The sequence below is a fragment of the Onychomys torridus genome, chromosome 4 (genome assembly GCF_903995425.1).
Source record: "Onychomys torridus chromosome 4, mOncTor1.1, whole genome shotgun sequence".
Classification (NCBI taxonomy): Eukaryota; Metazoa; Chordata; class Mammalia; order Rodentia; family Cricetidae; genus Onychomys; species Onychomys torridus.
The window spans coordinates 14,880,317-14,897,921 of NC_050446.1; the positions used below are offsets into that span (position 1 = coordinate 14,880,317).

A 17,605-nucleotide genomic window follows, 5' to 3' on the forward strand; every position below is an offset into this window, starting at 1 on the left:
TGGCTCTTTCCACCACTGAGAAAGCCAGCCAGAAGGGAGGGAGCTTCTAATTTAGTATCAGCTTGATTTCTTATAACCAGCAACAGTCTTTATGGTATGTGGGGACTCGGGCCTCTCTGGCCAACAGCTCTTAGGAAGTGCCCATCACTCTCATTTGTTTTCATCTAGCATTCTTATGGTTCCTAGACATGCCCTTTCCCACTCAGTGCAGTATCCTTCATTTAAATAACATAACTGTTTACCTTTTACTCTCCAGATGTTTTTAGAAATCTGTAAGATAGTTAAAAGTTTAGCATTATGTAACAAAAACCTTTTACAGCAGGTGGGAAAGATGACTGAAGGCCCATTGTCATCCATTCCAAGTGAGTGCCAGTTGGCTTTGGTCAACTACAGGGATACTGAAAAATAAGTATTGGGCTGTCAAGATATCTCAGTGGTTAAAGACATCTACCACTGAGCCTGATAACCTGAGTTGGATTCCCAAGACTTGACTCACAGAGTGGAGAGAACCAACTCTTGCAAGTTGTACTCCGACCTCTGCATGGATGCCATGGCAAGCATACTGTTTCTCCACAAAATATGTAATTTAAAAAAAGCAAACATCAGTACAGTTTGAAAGATCTGTTCACTCTGTCAGTTGTTTTATCAAAAGAGTTATGTTGGATACAGTGGCATGGACATGGGACACTATTCCATTTATCCCTCTGTAATCCACAGATTTTTCTCATGAGCCATTTAGCCTCCTCATCTTGTCATGCTGCTGTTGCTATGATGTTTGTTTTGTATCTTCCTGTCTCTGATGGTCTCAGCTGGGGTTGCTTGTACTGATTGATTTGGCTAAGGTTTGAGTGCTCTGCTTTAGTCTGCTGTGCTTGCTGCTGAAGTTGTAATTCCCTCTGCCCCTTGTGTGTGTGTGTGTGTGTGTGTGTGTGTGTGTGTGTGTGTGTGTACACACCCATGGTGGCCAGAAGTAGGTGACAGATCACTTGGATCTGGAGTTATGGGCTGGTTCTAGACTACCTGACATGGGTGCTGGGAACCAAACAGTCCTTTGTAAGTGTAGCCATCTGTTCAGCTTCTGGAAACCCAACTTTGACAGACTCTGGGCCCTTACCTTCCTATTGGCCAACATCTGGCTGTTAAAAGGGCTCCAGGCTTGGCTGACAATGTCTACTCCCATTATAATTAATAGCATACAGCTTGGGAAATAATTCCCAACTTCTAGGACAGGAGTAATTTTTTCTTTTATTGAACTGTTGCTCAGGGTTCAAAGCCTTCTGGGTCAGAAGGTGGCTCAGTTGGTTAAGACCCTTGCCTCTAAGCCTAGTGATCTAAATTTGATTGGACCTAGGTGGTAGAAGGAAAGAACTAACTCCTATGGGTTACCCTTTGCCCTCCATATGTACGCTGTAGTCTGTGCATGGACATAAACACATACACATACCCACACCTCATCAAATAAATGTAAAACTTAAAAAAAAAAGGGTTTCCGGGAGCTAAGTGTGGTGGTCCATGCCTTTAATCAAAGCACTTGGGGGAGAGGGGAGCAGAGGAAGTAGATCTCTATGAGTTCAAGGCTAGCCTGGTCTACATAGTGAGTTCCAGGTCAACCAGAGCCATATATTGAGACTGTGTCTGAAAACCAAAACCAAACCAAACTAAAACACAAAACAGAAATAGCCTTCCAGAGTGGGTGAGATGGTTCAGTGGATAAGGGCATTTGGTTGTCAAGCATGAAGACTTGAGCCTATCTTTAAAACCCACATGGTGGAAGAAGCAACTCACTCTCACAAATTGTTTACTGACCTCCACACCTTGCCATATTTGCCTTTAGCGTTACACTGACAGATCCCTTTGTCTGCTTTGTACTTTTTATTTCATTGTTTTTATTCCTTTTGTGCTTTAAAAATCCTTATAGATTGGTCTAAATCATTTATATCTGCTAGAGCCTCTCCTACCTTGTAAAGATCATGTTTCTCCATGAGGCTCAGCAGAGCCACTAAAAGTACCATACCATTCCCTAAGTTCCTGCTCAGTCAACATCGTTAACTTGGTTGTGATCAAAAGTTTTCGGTTGGAACTTCCAGCTCACTCCTGCAAGGTCTGAGAAGCCCCATTTCCGTCTCTCCAAACCCTGCCCACTCAGAATCTTCAAACAAAGGGAAGGCATCAAAAAGCCCAGTTCCACATTCTTGGTGGCTACAGCAGCTCCTCCCCTGAAACTGCCGACTGTACCTAAAGTGGTCAGCTTTTGACCATACTTGAACATAAACCCAGCTTGTGGCAGACACATCATAACCCCTCGCCTACAACCTATATAATCTCCCTGTTTTAGTTCAGGTGGGTGGCTTCTTTGGCCTCCATCTCTGGGACTGGAGAACCTGCCCAGGAATTCTTTGCTCAAATAAACCTGTTATTACTTTTTTAGTTTGGCTTGATCTGGCTTACTGGGCTGGCAGAGAAACCTATTATGGAGCAGAGGGAGGGGGCAGAAAACCTATTAAAAGGTCCTATAAAACCCAGTAAACTGGGTATCAAATACTGCCTCTCATGCAGTTCATTCAATAATGTCTCTTTCCTCTGTTGTTTTCTAGTCCCTTATATTGATTGGCCCTCAGAATATGGTGATAACCAAGTATCTGTTCTGGCTACTATATGCCAATCCATCAAGGACTGATTTCTCTTGCATTGCCTCAGATTGTGCTGTCATCTCTCCATGAGAGTAGTGGGTTAGATTGCTTAGTTTCTGTTTCTACAGCACAAAAACTGATCTCTTCATCTTCTTGTCCCATGGCCTCACAACTTAGGTCTTGAGAGGTTTGTGGCGTTTTGAATAAGAATGGCCCACATATTAACAGCTTAGATGGAAGATTGTAAAATATCGGTAGTGAACTTCTGCCCTCTGGGGTTCTCCCAATGTGCTGTAAGCCTGTATTTAAGGACTCCTCAATAAATGGCATTCGGCATTTAAAAAAAATGGCCCACATAGGTTCATATATTTGAATCAGGTAGTAGTATTGTTTGAAAAAGTTTGGGAGGTGTGGCCTTGTTGGAGGAAATGTGTCACTGGGAGTAGGCTTTGCAGTTTTAAAAGCCCAAGCCAGGCTCTGTTTTGTTCTCTCTTCCTGCTGTCTGTGGATCAAGATGGTAGAACCCTCAGCTACTTCTCCAGAACTGTGTCTGCCTGTGTACTGCCATGCTCCTTGCTGTGGTGGTAATGGACTGAAACTAAGCGAGCTCCAATTAAAAGCTTTCTTTCACGAGTTGCTGAGGTCATGGTGTCTTTTCACAGCAATAGAACAGTGATTATGACAAGGTTATTTCATTTATTGCTTGAAAGTCCTTCCCAACTCCGTTCAGAAACAGACTACCTGACTGTCATGGTCTCGTGCACCAGGCGATTATTAAGAATCCCTGCCATCTCCATGTTGAGTCATGGATTGTCCCTTCTTTATTAAAGGTCAGATCTGAGGGTTCTGTTGTTTGTTACTTTCACCTTAATCTCTTCTTCCTCACTATCCAATACTTTCTTTAGGAAGCAGAGGAAGCCCAAAAGTGAGTGAGGTCCTGAATGAATTTGTACTGTTAACATGTGCACAGCTATGAGGATTCTAGTGCCTCCTCCCCACATGAGTGGCAAAGCCTTACCCAGGTGAGGCTCAAGAGAGATGGCAGAGCTTTCCTTGGGAGTCCAGGTGTGAGTGACAGTGTGTACAAAGACTAGCAGCTACTGCTACTTCCTTCTCCAGGATGTTTACAGCTTGAAACTGCTCATCTCCAAACGAGCTCACCCTTCTCTCTCCGCTGTATCTAATAAACACGCTGAGTTCCCCTCATCTGTGCAAGCATTCCTTCATCTAATCCCAACTTTCTTTTATGTGTATCTGTCATTTCTTCATTCCCTCATCCCTCTCTGTCCTTAGTCGGCATTCCATGACCCAAGCCACAAAGTCTGGGGTAACTTTCCACAGATTCTTTCTCTTGTTGTATTCTGCCAGCTATAGGAATGACAAGTCAACATTTTCCATCTTATTCTCTTTTTTAGTTTACTATCTAATCAAAGGATAACATGAAAGATGCTACCAACATACTCTGGACAGCATAGCATGTTACATATATGTTACATAGTATGTTATACATAGCAATTAACTGCTGACAGTTTGCTGATAATCTCATTCTATGCATGCTACTCTGAGGGGCTCAATATATTATCTTGTCATTTAACTAATTTTTTAAGGATGTCCTCATATTTATGTGGACAGATCCCATTGATCAAGGAAGCACTCTGCTCCAATTCCATATAGAGAAAGACAGTCACTGTGGGATTGCTCTTAAGGACTTCCCATTCTCAGCCCAGTCTTGGTTGCCTGTCCTATCTCAGTGAGCATGCAATCACAACTATAGCAAAGAAGTATGTTTTCCCCCAAACTTAGGCTGCATTTTTTTTCTCACTATGGTCCAAGTACTAGCATTCTGTTGGGCACAGAGGCCAGGCAGAGGCACAGAGCCACAGTTTGCTCTGATAGAGGGCCCTAAGATGGATCTAGGTGGCTGGCTGGTAATTCTGTTTTTATTGTTTTTAGGAACTGCCGTACTGTTTTGTGCAGTGATGGCACCAATTTCTTTTCTTGCCAACAGTGAACGTGCGTTTTAGTTTTCCCACATCCTCATGGTGACTTGCCATTGTCCATCTTTGTGATTATAGCTGTCCTGATGGGTGTTGTATTAGGATGATGAGAACTGGCTTACTGTTGGCCTTGGCTACCCTGTTCCCTGTATTTGGACCATGGTACTGAGCTTCTTGGTTCTCATTATTTTATTCCCTTCTTGAATTCAGAAACTTTCCATAAAATACAAGTGAAATATATTTGAATAAACATTCACAGGAAATTTCTGATTCTATTGACATGCAAAAATAGTCAGCAGTAATTGATGAGAAGGTTGATTGGTCTCTGGAAAAATTAGAAATGACATAAATGAAAATCATGCAGAGTATCAGTGATGCTACTGCAGGTGCCAGGGTATTGTCAGGGCAGGGCCAGTCTTAGCATTCCCCTTGCATGGACCTTTGAATATTTCTTGGGACCTTTGGGCATTATGTTTGATTCTAACCCACATTTCTTTCTATATTAGGAAGGAGTTCTTACAGTTGTAAAAGAACAAACATTTCAGGTTAAAGTGTCTTTTGTGTGAGTCTATGGGACAGAGTCATTGGGAGGATCCAGGGAAAACTCAGATGTTCATGTATGTTGTTGGGGTTACGTGATGTGCTTGTGTGTTAGAGAGTAGTGCATGTCCTCAAGCATGTTCTCTGTTTTGATCAAGTAGCCAAGACCCAGTGCTCCGTGTCTACTGCCGCTATGGCCATACCAACCCAGACTGCTTTGGGGTTGTAGGAAGTGGAGCCAGTGGCTGATGGGGAGGGGAATGGAAGACAGGGCAGGGCAGGTGAGGGCATTTTTCAAGGGGGAAAAAAAAGGTAGAGGGAGGTAACGATGTGTATAGATACATGGAAAGGCGTAAAAAAGTCAGAATTTCAGGATCCTGGATGAAATATCCAGGAAAGATTGCCCTTTTTTACTGGAATTGGATGAATCATGCCTCTCTGCCTGCTTCCCTGGGTTTATACTGTCTATATGCTGCAGGAAGTAAGGATACAACGAGTTTAGTTTTTATTTTATGTGTATGTCATGTGCATGTATGTCTGTGTGCCTTGTATGTGCCTGGTTTCTGCAGAGGCCAAAGGAGGGTTCCAGAATTCCTGGCATTTGAGACAATTGTAAGCCTCTGCATGGGTGCTGGGAATTGAACTTAGGTTCTCTGGAAAAGCAGACAGTGCTCTTAACTGCTGAGCCATCTGTCTAGTCCTCCTCCAACAGCTTTGTAACATAGCAGTTACAGCGTTGTTGTTGTTTTTTTGTTGTTGTTGTTTTTTGTTTAGTTTTTTTTTCTTTTATTTTAAGGAGAAGGTAGTGGCTGGGCATGTTGGAATGCACCTGTTGTTTTAGCCCTTGGGAAGCTGAAGCAGTAGAATCACTTGAGCCCAAGAGTTTGAGACCAGCCTGAGAATATAATGAGATCCATCTCAAAATAAGGAAAAACCCAAAAGGAAGGTAGTGAAGAAGGTACATCATAAGAAGAGGTTATGGCAGAGACTCTAGGTACTGTTTTCACTTGGGGAGGTTTGCTAAGTGAGGCCAGAGTCCAGAGACTGGAGTTGATGTTGAGCAATCTGGTTTGGATAACAAGATGGGGGTTCTGTTTAGCATGTGGCAGATGTTAAAGACTTTTATTTTATTTTGTTATTTTGAGGCATGGTTTCTCTGTGTAGTCCTGATTGTTCTGGACTTGCTCTGTAGACCAGACTGGCCTCAAACTCAAGAGACATCTTCCTGCCTCTGCCTCCCAAGTGCTGGGATTGAAGGATATGCCACTATTTCCCAGCTTTAAATTTTGTATTAAGTAAATATATTTATTTATAATAATGGCAGATGTCTATTGAGTGCTTGTGTATCATCAACAGTTCTAAGCATCATTTTGCCTCATAGCTCCCTATGCTGGGTTTTATATAGTTACTCCATTTAACTAAAGTTACACTTCTATTAAATGGTAGAGCTGAGATTTCAACCTAGCCAGTCTGATTGTAAGCCCAGGTTTTGTTTTGTTGGTGACATCTTTCTAGTATGGAGCCATGCTGATCTCATGGTTAATTATTTTCCATTTTGGTGCAAAGAAGGCACTTACATATCTTGTGCTTTAGATCCAGTTTTTAATTATATGTTTATGAATATTCAATCTGAATACTGTATGAAGTAGAAAATGGAGAATTTGTGTGATGATTGCAGTATTTTACCATAGCATCTGTCTTCTTTCCTTTTGGACCTTTTGCTGTTGTTGCTCAGGGGTCTAATATTAGAGATGTCATAAAATTTTCACCTTTAAGTTCTTAGTGCATGTGATGTTTTGAATAAGAATGGCCCCCATAGGCTCATATATTTGAATGCTTGGTCTTGGCGAGTAGCACTATTTAAAAAGGATTAGGAGGTTTGACCTTGTTGGAGAAAGTGTGTCACTTGGGGTGGGCTTGGAAGGTTTCTTTTTTTGTCCCCTGACCACCTCCCACCCCCCTTACACATACAAGGTTTCTCTGTGTAATCCTGGCTGTCCTGGAACTCACAGAGATACAACTGCCTCTGCCTCCCCAGTGCTGGGATTTAAGGTGTGTGCTACCATGCATAGCCAAAGTGTAGCCTAGTCTGGCCTCAAACTTGTGATCACCCTGTCTCTGCTTCCTTCAGCAAATTCTACTGGGGGCTTTGAAGTTTTAAAAGCCCATGCTAGGTTCAGTATCTCTCTGCCTATGGATCAGGGCTAGCTCTCAGCTACTGCTCCAGTGCCTGCCTGCATACTGCCATGCTCCCTGCCATGATGATAATGAACTAAACCTCTGAAACTGTAAGCAAGGCCCTAAGTAAATCAAAATTTCCCTTATAATAGTTACCTTGGTCATGGAGCTACCTCAAAGAATAGTGACTAATACACTACATATTCTTAAAAATGTAAACTTTAAGAAAAGTCAGGCTGATGAGATGTCTCAGTGGATAAAGGCACCCATTGCCAAGCCTGACTTTGTAAGTTCTCAGTTTAATCCCTGGAACCCATGTGTTGGAAGGAGAGAACTGACTCCCCCAAGTTGTCTTCTGACCTCTACATCACACACACACACACACACACACACACACACACACACACACACACACACATTACATTAAATAAATGTATTTTTAAAAGAAGTTAAATCATAATGCTATTTTTACAGTTGGCAGAATGTAAAATGACCAGTAATTTTTGATAGCATCTACTGCTTGTAGATCTCTTCTGCTTATTTCAGAATGCCTTTTTGTTGTTGTTATTAATGTGTTCTCAACAGGCTCCTAACATTTTTGTGTCTTTGTGTGTATGACTGATACTTACAACAACTTATAACAGTCTCTCTTCCCCACTGTGGTCTCTCATACCACCAAGTTGGCCAGGAGGCCGTCAGTGTCCTGTAGAATGGAACTGTTGGGTTTCTGATACATATTTCCATAAAACAGGTGCATTTGTGAGGCACTGGCATTCTTCCCCCCCCTTATAGTAGGTTTCCATTATGAAAACTTTGGCTAAAACACAAGTGCTAATAAGTAGATCTCTGGAGTAGAACTGAAGTTATGTAGGTTTTGTAGTTGGTCTTTCTCTGTTCCACCAGTCAGCTCCCAAATCATGACAAGGGGACTCATTAATTATGAAAGCTCGGCCTATAGCTTAGGCTTGTTTCTAACTGGCTCTTGTAACTTAACACATTTCTATTCATTTACTTTCTGCCTCGTGCCTTATTACCTTTACTCAGTACTGCCCATGTTGCTTCCTCTGAGTCCTGGCACCTTCTTCTTCTTTCCAGTGTCCTGTGTGCCTAAAATCCTGCCTAAGTATTAGCCATTCAACCAATCTGAGTGAAAAATCCTCACAGTGTGCAGAAAGATTATTCCACAACAAGGTTTCATGATATGGATATCAAAATGCTCAAACTTCTTTTTCTGAGACTTTTTGTGTTTGTAGTGATGGGATCAAATCCAGGGTTTGCTCATGTTAGGCAGTCACTAATACTGCCATATCTCCTTGGAGTCTCAGTCAGTCTCCCCTCCCCACCCCCAATCTGACCTGGGGTTCACACTTGTGTATAGAGGCCAGAGGTAAGCCTTGGGTGGTGTTGCTCATGTACTATCTACTTTGTTTTTTGATACAGGGTCTCTCATGGGGACCTGGGTCTTGCTTGTTAGACTAAACTGGCTGGCTAGAAAGGCCCCAGATATCTACCTGTCTCTGCCTCCCTAGTGCTGGGATTATAAGTATCCACTCCACTCAAAACATTTTACAAGAGTGCTGAGGATTGAACTCAGGCTCTTAGCCTGCATGGCAAGTACTTTACTGAATGAACTATTTCCTCAGCCTTCTTTGATACATTCTTGGTGGTCAGCAGCCTTGTGGCTTCCACTGGATTCTATGAGTTTTCATCTTATTTGTTCTATATTAAATTAAGGGAAAGGGAGAGGGAATATGGGCTTTCCTGTTCACAGCTGTGTAGGCAAAGTCGGTACAAGTGCCTGGCAGCAGCTTGCTGGTAAGCATGAACACACATCACATACTGTGGGGTCAAGAATTGCCTTCATGGGAAACTGGCTGATGTGGTGACCAGGTAGAATGCCCTATGCTGTGATAATATAGGGACTGTCTGGGAAGAAAGCTTGGAAAGGCCGGAAACTTATATTTGTTCATAAATCAAAGTGTCATCATTGTACTAATCAAATTCCAAAGGACTGTACCTGGTGGTACAGGCCTATAATCCTAGCTATTCACTAAGCTGAAGCATGAGGATCACAAAATCAAAGGCTAAATCAGGACAGTTTAGTGGTTGTGCTGTAGTCAGGGTTTCTAGTGCTAGGAAGTATGACCACGGAAACTCTTATAAAGGAAAACATGTTAATTGGGGTGGCTTATAGTTCACAGGTTTAGTCCATTATCATCATGGCAGGGCATGGCAGTGGGCAGGTAGATGTGGTGCTAAAGAAGGAGCTGACAGCTCTACATCTTGACTCACAGGCAACAGAAGTTTTCTGCCTCATTGGGCGTGGCTTGAGCATACATGAGACCTCAAAGCCTGCCTCCACAGTGACACACACTTCTTCCAAGGCCACATCTACTCCAACAAGGCCATACCTCCCATTAGTGCCACTCCCTTTGGGGACCATGTTCTCTCAAACTATTGTAGGCTGTATATTTTTCTTCTTTTAATGTAGAAAGATAGCCATGGATATAGCTCTGTAGTAGAACACTTGTCTAGCATGGGCAAGGCCAAAAATTCGATCTTTCAGTTCTAAAATAAAATACAATACAGAATAAAATAAAAATAAAAGATAGAAGGAAACAAAATAACAGCAAACAAACCAAAAGAGTAGATTCTATGAGTTTTCATCTTATTTGTTCTATATTAAATTAAGGGAAAATTACATACTTGTTAGTGGCTGGAAATATGTCTTCTCTTGTGAGTCTAGGGGAAAGTCAGACTAACATGTACATGTTTCATTTAACTCTCTGCTGTCAGAGCTCATTGTAGTCATAGCTGAGTTGTACAGATTTTTGTTTGAGGCAGCATCTCATTGTGTGGCCCAGGTTGGCCTCAAACTCCTGATCCTTCTGTCTTAGCCTTCCTTTCTGTTGCTAGGATTTACATAACTGCTCCCATAACGAGGTAGCTTTTGTTTTTCTTTCCTAGCCTTAAAAGGGTGTTTATAGTAGAAGGGCTACAGGCTGTACTTGCCTTTGTTCCTGCTTAGTGACTATCCTTTTCAGATTTCCTTATGATGGCCAGTTCAGTTGCTTAAATAATTGATTTGCTCATCTTTTCTGTATTTACATTTCCTGTGGATATTGACAGGGCTGTTTAGCCTAGGACATTATAGCCCAGGACATTAGTGGCTAGTGCACATTGAGTTTGGGTTGTCACATGAGTTCTGTGTGCCAGACTCCTGCTAGCAACACAGATGGCTTCCCTTTCCCATTGGGAGGGATCTGTAGTAGCTAGGAGGAGGAGGGTAGAAGGAAGAGTGTGCCACATAATACCCTGCCATGTAGTTTAGTGGTTGAAATAACAGTAATGCTCAGACAAGGTACTTGAGTATGTGTGTGGTATTTTTCTGGTTCATGAGTCTAGATCCTGGGCTTGGAAGCCTTCGGCACTGGGCTGAACTCATCTGAAGGCTTGTTTATGCTTACATGTGTGCTCGTGCTCACTGTTTATGCTGTTGATTGTAACATCTGCAGCCTCGTGTGTGAATTGGGCTCCTCATCCATGGTGGCCGGGCAGCACTGTGGTGGTAGCCAGTATGGCAGAGGAGCGGCGCTAATGCCATAGTCTGGGTTCATGGGCTCATGGGAGTTATTGCACCATATTCTCTTGCACTTATGAGGTCCATGCACTTATGAGGTCCATCAGCGTGAAAGTGAGAGAACATAGACCCCAGTGTCTGGGTAAGATTGCTGGGGGATACCCATAGAGGAATATATCTTAGTCCTGCCTTTTTGGGGAAAGTGCAGTGAGTGACTGAAGGAAGGAAGCCTTGTTAGAGCTAGGGGGGGGGGGGGGGGGGTGGAGAGTTTGTTTCTTAGTAGAAAGGCCAGTGAAGGGTTAAGTAGATGGGAAAGGAATCTGTTCTGGATTTTGAAATTCCTTAGATGTAATTTCTGGGAGTACTTTGGCTATCAATTATATATTCCAAATTTAGTAATGGACTCTTTTTTTCTGCCAAGGGAAAAAACAAAAAGACAAAAGGGGGAAAAATCTCAGACATTTGAAAGGGTTCTCCTACCCCGCTCCTTTGGTAATTAGCTGGTGAAGCTGGTGTGTGGAGACTTAGGAGGAAGAAGAGTGCTTTGGGTCTCTGATTGCTGAGCTAAAGATGCTCCTCTTTTTGAGAACTGTTTACACCTTGCATATTTCCTTGGTACTTTTAGTTCTTGAGGAGGTGCTAACTCTAACCTGTGAGCACCCAGCCAAACTGAGGCAGAAAGAAGTCAGTGGCAAGCCAAATTTTGACTTCCTTAGTTGGGATTTTACTGCTGTGAAGAGACACCATGATCACAGCAACTCTTACCAAGGGAAACATTTAAGTGAGGCTGGCGTACAGTTCAGGGTTTTAGTCCATTACCGACATGGTGGAGCATAGCTGCGTGTAGGCAGACATGGTGCTGGAGATAACTGAGAGTTCTACATCTGGTTTGCCAGGCAGGAGGAAGAGAGAGTCAGAGTCTGGCTTGAGCACTTGAATCCTCAAAGCCCACCCCAGTGACACACTTCCTCCAACAAGGCCACACTTTCTTATAGTGCTGCTCCCTATGAACCATAGGGCCATTTTTATTCAAACCAACACATTGACATTTTTCTTATTTTTAGTAGACCTCAAAGTCTCTGCTCTCTGGTAGAGAAGGTGATCTTTGCCCTGTATGTGAAGAAAGTCCAGCTGGCTTTGCCCTCTGTATAGGGAAAAAAGTCTCCTCTTCACCCCCCCTCCCCTGTAAAATGCTAGATCATACTCAGCTGTAAAATCCCCAGAACAAGTTTACAGAGTGCTAGAAGTTTCCCTTCCTTAATGTTTTCCTGCTCTGTGGCTGTCCTTGAGGATGGGTAGATATGCGAAAGCTGACCTGTTCCCTAGTACAAATAGTGGATAGAAATACTTGGAGGCCAAAGTGCCAACGGTGTCAATTCCCTGCAGAAACAATTTCTTGACTTTCTCCCTCTCTTCCTTCGGGGAGATTTCTTCAGCCACTCTTATCTTCCCACCCTGCCCTGTTGATAAGGAATCCTATGACCTGATTTCTCCTGAACTGGCTTAGACTTCTTTAAACCGAGTCCTGTATAGCAGTTACAGTTGGCCTTCTCTGCATTTGCATGATCATTAAGGTCTATAACCAGATGTGTCAATGGCTTCAAGAGAAGGTGGGGAATTATATGTGAAGGGGTGGGACAAAGCTTCGAGGGTCCTGGCAGACAAGCTTGAAGATGGAGAGTGGCCTGGAGTCTTGTACACACCTATCTGTGAGTTCTACCACTTTCTGGAAAGCCCTAGTCAGTAGCATCAGATGCCAGAGTTGAATCTGTGAAACAGCAGAATTTTGAACCCAGATGTTGGGTTACATTTTTGTGGTTGAGCTCTGTGGATTACAGAGCAGGAACTCCTAGTACCAGAGGGATCTGCCCTTGGGACAGAACTAGTTTTAGGACTGTTACTGGAGTCAGGCTAGAGCCTATGCCCCTGGCTGCCCTCACAAGCTAGCTTTTGCCATTCTTGTAGAAGAGCCAAGTTGATAGTGAAAAACAGGAAAATAAAAATTCAATGTGGCCACATTGGGAAGAGATCTAGTGACCAGGGTCCCAAAAGTGTGAAAGTTTAAGAAGGCAACAGATATGGATAATTCAGCAGTCAAGATGTGGTCCTGGTCAGGATGGGTCATTATTGACCCATCCTTGTCTTAGTTCCAGTCTTCCTTCAAGGGAGGGCACAGTGGGGGCTGACCCCCCCACACACACTGTTTTGAAGCCATTTAAATTTCAGTAACTTCAAGGGTTTTACATTTCTGTCTGTTTGAAAGGTCTCACTGTTTAGACCTGGGGCTTGGAACTCACAGAGATCCTCCTGCTTGTCTGCTTCCTGGGTGCTGGGATTAAAGGCGTGCACCACCACACCTGGTAGAATTTTAGTTTTACCTTCATATAAGGATTTTTTTTTTTTTTTTTTTTTTTTGTGGATAAAACTGTGATACTGAGATGAGAAATTCTTCTTTTGGGTTGTATACTATGTTCTTGGTAGGGCCAATGAGAATGGCAAGAAGATATTTCTACCCAGGCCATTCATGTATCTTTCAGAAAGCAGGCTCAGCCAGCCTTTTATTCACCTTTCAGAGCACAGCTTTTTGGTGAGCAGAAGAGTCCTGGGATGAGATGATGCCATCTTCTAACCTGTCTTGGACATCGTCTGCTTGTGGCTTTCTCAGCCTGGCCAGTAGAGAGGATGTGGCTGCTGTGCTGGCCTAGCTTATGACCAAGTCCTTCTTTTGCTTCACTCCAGCCTTGTTTGTTTTTTGTTTTGTTTTATTTTTCAAGACAGGATTTCTCTCTGTAACTTTGGAGCCTGTCCTAGAACTCAAGCTGTAGATTAGACTGGCCTGGAACTGACAGAGATCCACCTGCCTCTGCCTCCCAAGTGCTGGGGATTAAAGTTGTGCACCACCACTGCCGGGCTCTCTCCAGCTTTTTAGTAATCATCAGAGATTCTGTGCAGAATCAGGAAACATTTACTAACCCCACACCCCAAGAACTACTGTTATCAGTTGGCTGACAAAATATTCAGTTCATAGGCAGGTTATGCTGTGGTAGATTAAGGCATTGAAGAATAAAATGTTTGCATTTGAAGGGATGTTGGGAAAGAATATTAGAATATTCCTGGTGTCACACAAAGAGACACATCAACAAAGTGAAAGTAACTTGGCAAGGTAATTTTGCTTTTGCAAAGGGTACTCAACAATCCAAACCTGGTAAGCATGTGCACAGGAGTGGGAGATTTCATTTAGCTTTTGTCCTAATGCAGGCCAGTGACTATGTCTCAGTTCATTTGTGGGAGCTCCACCTCACGATGTGATGTGATTGACTAATTTGTCATCAGCACAAAAGGAAAAAGGACATGATAGAACCATCTAATAGGAATGTCTGGTGTGGAGTGAGGGTTGGGTGTACAAGCAGGGAGAGTCATAGACTACTAGCTCTTTGGTGGCTCTACTCATCTTTGATCAAAAAGACTATTTCTCATAGGAACTACTCTTCTAGATGAGTTTTTGCAGATGTTGAGTTCTTGTCTCTTATGGACTGTTGACAAGGCAGATCACAAAATGCCCTAGTGTACTGTGGACAGCAGGATCCGTTGTCACCTTCTCTGTGTGTTAGTTCTTCTGTGACAGCGATCCTTGGAGGGTGTCAGAGCTGTGCGTTATTAAGGTAGAGCAGCTAGGGCAGTGTGCTTTGGAGGCTTAGTTGCGGTTGGTCAGGGTACTTCGTGCTTGGACCTTGTCAGTCCCAGTCCCTATTTTGGTGCCAGGTTCCCTGGTAGCTGCAGAGCAGCTGTCTTCTCTTTGGGGTATACCAAAGACTGTTGTTCTTCCTTGTCTGTAAGATTATAGTTTACAAAGTGAAGCCAGATATGAGTGGAGACACTGTAATTCTGGTATTTGGAAGGCTAGGATTGCAAGTATAAGGCCAGCCCTGGGCTACATGGTAAGACCCTGCCTCAAAAACAAAAAACGAAAATGCAAAAAGTGTGTGTGTGTGTGTGTGTGTGTGTGTGTGTGTGTGTGTGTGTGTATGTGTATGGTGGTGGTGGTGGTGGTGGTGGGGAGTTATTTAAATACTAGTATTTTCATAGACTTTTGTCACTGAGTAAATTTAATACACATTATCCTAAGTCCATCTACTCTGTATTTGTTTTTGTTTGAACTTTAGGAATTTTGCAAAAGGCAGCATCTCAGTTTCTATTTTTCTCTTCCTTAGATTTTTTTTTTTTTTTTTTTTTTAAGTAAAATCCAAAAATCAGCAGTTTGGCAGAAATAGATGGGCAAGTAGCCAGGAGGCTGACATGGGGAGCTTTACTTGAAGGGGTGCTCTGGCTTTCCCTTTATGCAGGAAGATGTCCTGTTGGTTAGGTGATGTCAGATGTGCGTGAAGGAATGCAAGAGCAGGCAGTTAAATGCCAGGAATGCTTGGTCAGCTTTCTGGAAAAGTAGCAATTGGCCCTTTAATAAATTTGAAGTTAATAATATATATATGGAAAATTTTAGTTATACTGCCTAATATAGAAAAGTATCTTTTAAAAAAGCATCTTGAATCTGTTATGAAATTTAGGTTAACTGTATTTTAACAAATTGTATTTGATGCAAAGTTGTTTTATGTTAGACTTGATAAATAGGTACTTGTAGCTTTTCTGTCATTCGTGAGGAAAGTTCATTCAATTGAAATGCTGTGTGTATTCCAAGAACAGTTTCGTGTTTTCGAAGAAACTGAGGTCACAAGATTCTTGTCTTGTTTTATTGGAGTTTTCTCATAAGCACTCAGAATTCCCTTCATATGACTCCATTCTTGGACCACATTCCAACACTAACCCAATGTAGACAATTCCACATTGAGGCTCTCTTCCCTCCTGATTCTAGCTTGTGACAAATTGACCGTTCAAGGTAACTGTCACACCACCTCAGTTAACCTAGTCTAGAAAATCCCTGTAGACATGTCCAGAGGTTTGTTTCTGGTGATTTTTAGATCCTGTTAAGTTAATCAGTATTAACCATCACAAGGGGTTTGTGAGCTTTTTCTTGAAAAGAATTGGAGATGGTTTTGCCTCAGTGTTAAGGTTTGTGTCCCGTGTAGTCTTTCGTATCACTGTCACTGTTCACCAACCAGCCTTTGAAGATGTAAAACCACGTTTAGTTTGTCTGGTCTCAGAACTCCCGAGTTGAGCTTGATGGTATGGAACAGTGCCTACTGAAACTGTCTGTATGTCTGGTACTGGACATGTACTCAGTGGTCCTGACTGACTTTCACTCCAAGTGATTGGCGAAGATGATTATCAGTATCCATGGTTTCCCTGTAGGTAAGGAGCAGGTACAGCAGGTTCCAACAGGACCCCTTCCCTGGGTGACTATGCAAACACCTAAGAAACCTGGTCTTAGTGTCCTTAGACTACACTGAAAACCACTGTAGGTCTTTCTGGGAAGAGGGATGGACTAGCCTGGGATCAGGAGAAAGTGATGTCCTGCTCCTGTCTTTTAATAAGGATAACCAGTTCTTTAAAGAGAATTACTTGGGAAGCACTAGTTGATGGCAGGTGTTTGTTTCTAGGGAAGAGGGATGGGGCATTTGACTTTGGGTGCAAAGAAGAGCATGACCTTGCTTTTGGGAACTTCAGGTAAAGTAGAAATTACAGTGAGCTGAAGGTTCATTGAGGTTGTTCTGAAAAAGCTTTTGGAGTCTTTGGAGTTCTCCAAAGGTTTTCAGCTGTATGGTGAGGGTCATGCCTTTAGGTTCTACAAGTTGTATGTTTTTGTAGCTTGAAGCTCCAGGAGGTGTGTGGGATTTTGGTATTTTAAGGCCTTGGAACTATAATATATTCCTCCATGTGGTGAATTCTTAAGCTCAAATACATAGTGATTTAGTATCTAATTGAATTTTCTTGTTTACACATTTCTGTAACTAAATATTATTATTATTATTATTTTGAGAGTGTTTCACTATGTAACCCTGGCTGGCCTAGAGCTTGCTGTATAGACAAGGGTGGCCTTGAACTCACAGTTCTATCTGTTTGCCCTCTTGAGTGCTGGGATTAAAAATGTATGCCACTGTGCCAGATGCATTGTTTTTAAATTATGTATAGATGTGTTTGGCTGTATATGGTTATGTGTACTTGAGTGTATTATCCTTAGTGTTCAGAAGAGGGTATTGGATTCCCCTGGAGCTGGACTTAGAGCAGCTATAAGCCACCTCATGGGGCACTCGAGCTGAACTTCAGTCCTGGAAGGACAGCACATATTCTTTTTTCTCCCCCCACAGGAGAAAACATTTATTTTGGCTTGCAGTCGTAGAGGGTTCAAGTCTGTAAAGACAGGGCTGAGACAACAGACAGGCAAGGCAGCTGGGAAAGGCTGCTGAGAACTCACATCTTAAACCACAAGCACAAAGTAGATAAAGGGTGAACTGAAAATGGTGTGGGGTCTTTAGCCTCCAGGGACATGCCTCCCCCAATAGCAGCACATACTTTTAGCCCCATACTTTCTGTAACTTTTGGTTTTTCGAGCCAGGGTTTCTCTGTGTAGCTTTGCGCCTTCCCTGGAACTCACTTTGGAGACCAGGCTGGTCTCAAACTCACAGAGATCCGCCTGGCTCTGCCTCCTGAGGGATTAAAGGCGTGTGCCACCACTGCCCGGCTGTAACTTTTTGTAGGTGTCAGGTACTTGAAACACTTAAAGAGTT

General features: G+C 42.7%; 1 protein-coding gene across 9 annotated transcripts in view; it reads left to right on the top strand.

The window, feature by feature from the left end:
- The window catches only part of Ehmt1 (euchromatic histone lysine methyltransferase 1), a 171,807-nt gene that overhangs the window by 47,625 nt on the left and 106,577 nt on the right, over positions 1-17,605 (top strand). The gene's annotated exons all lie outside the window — the stretch shown is intronic.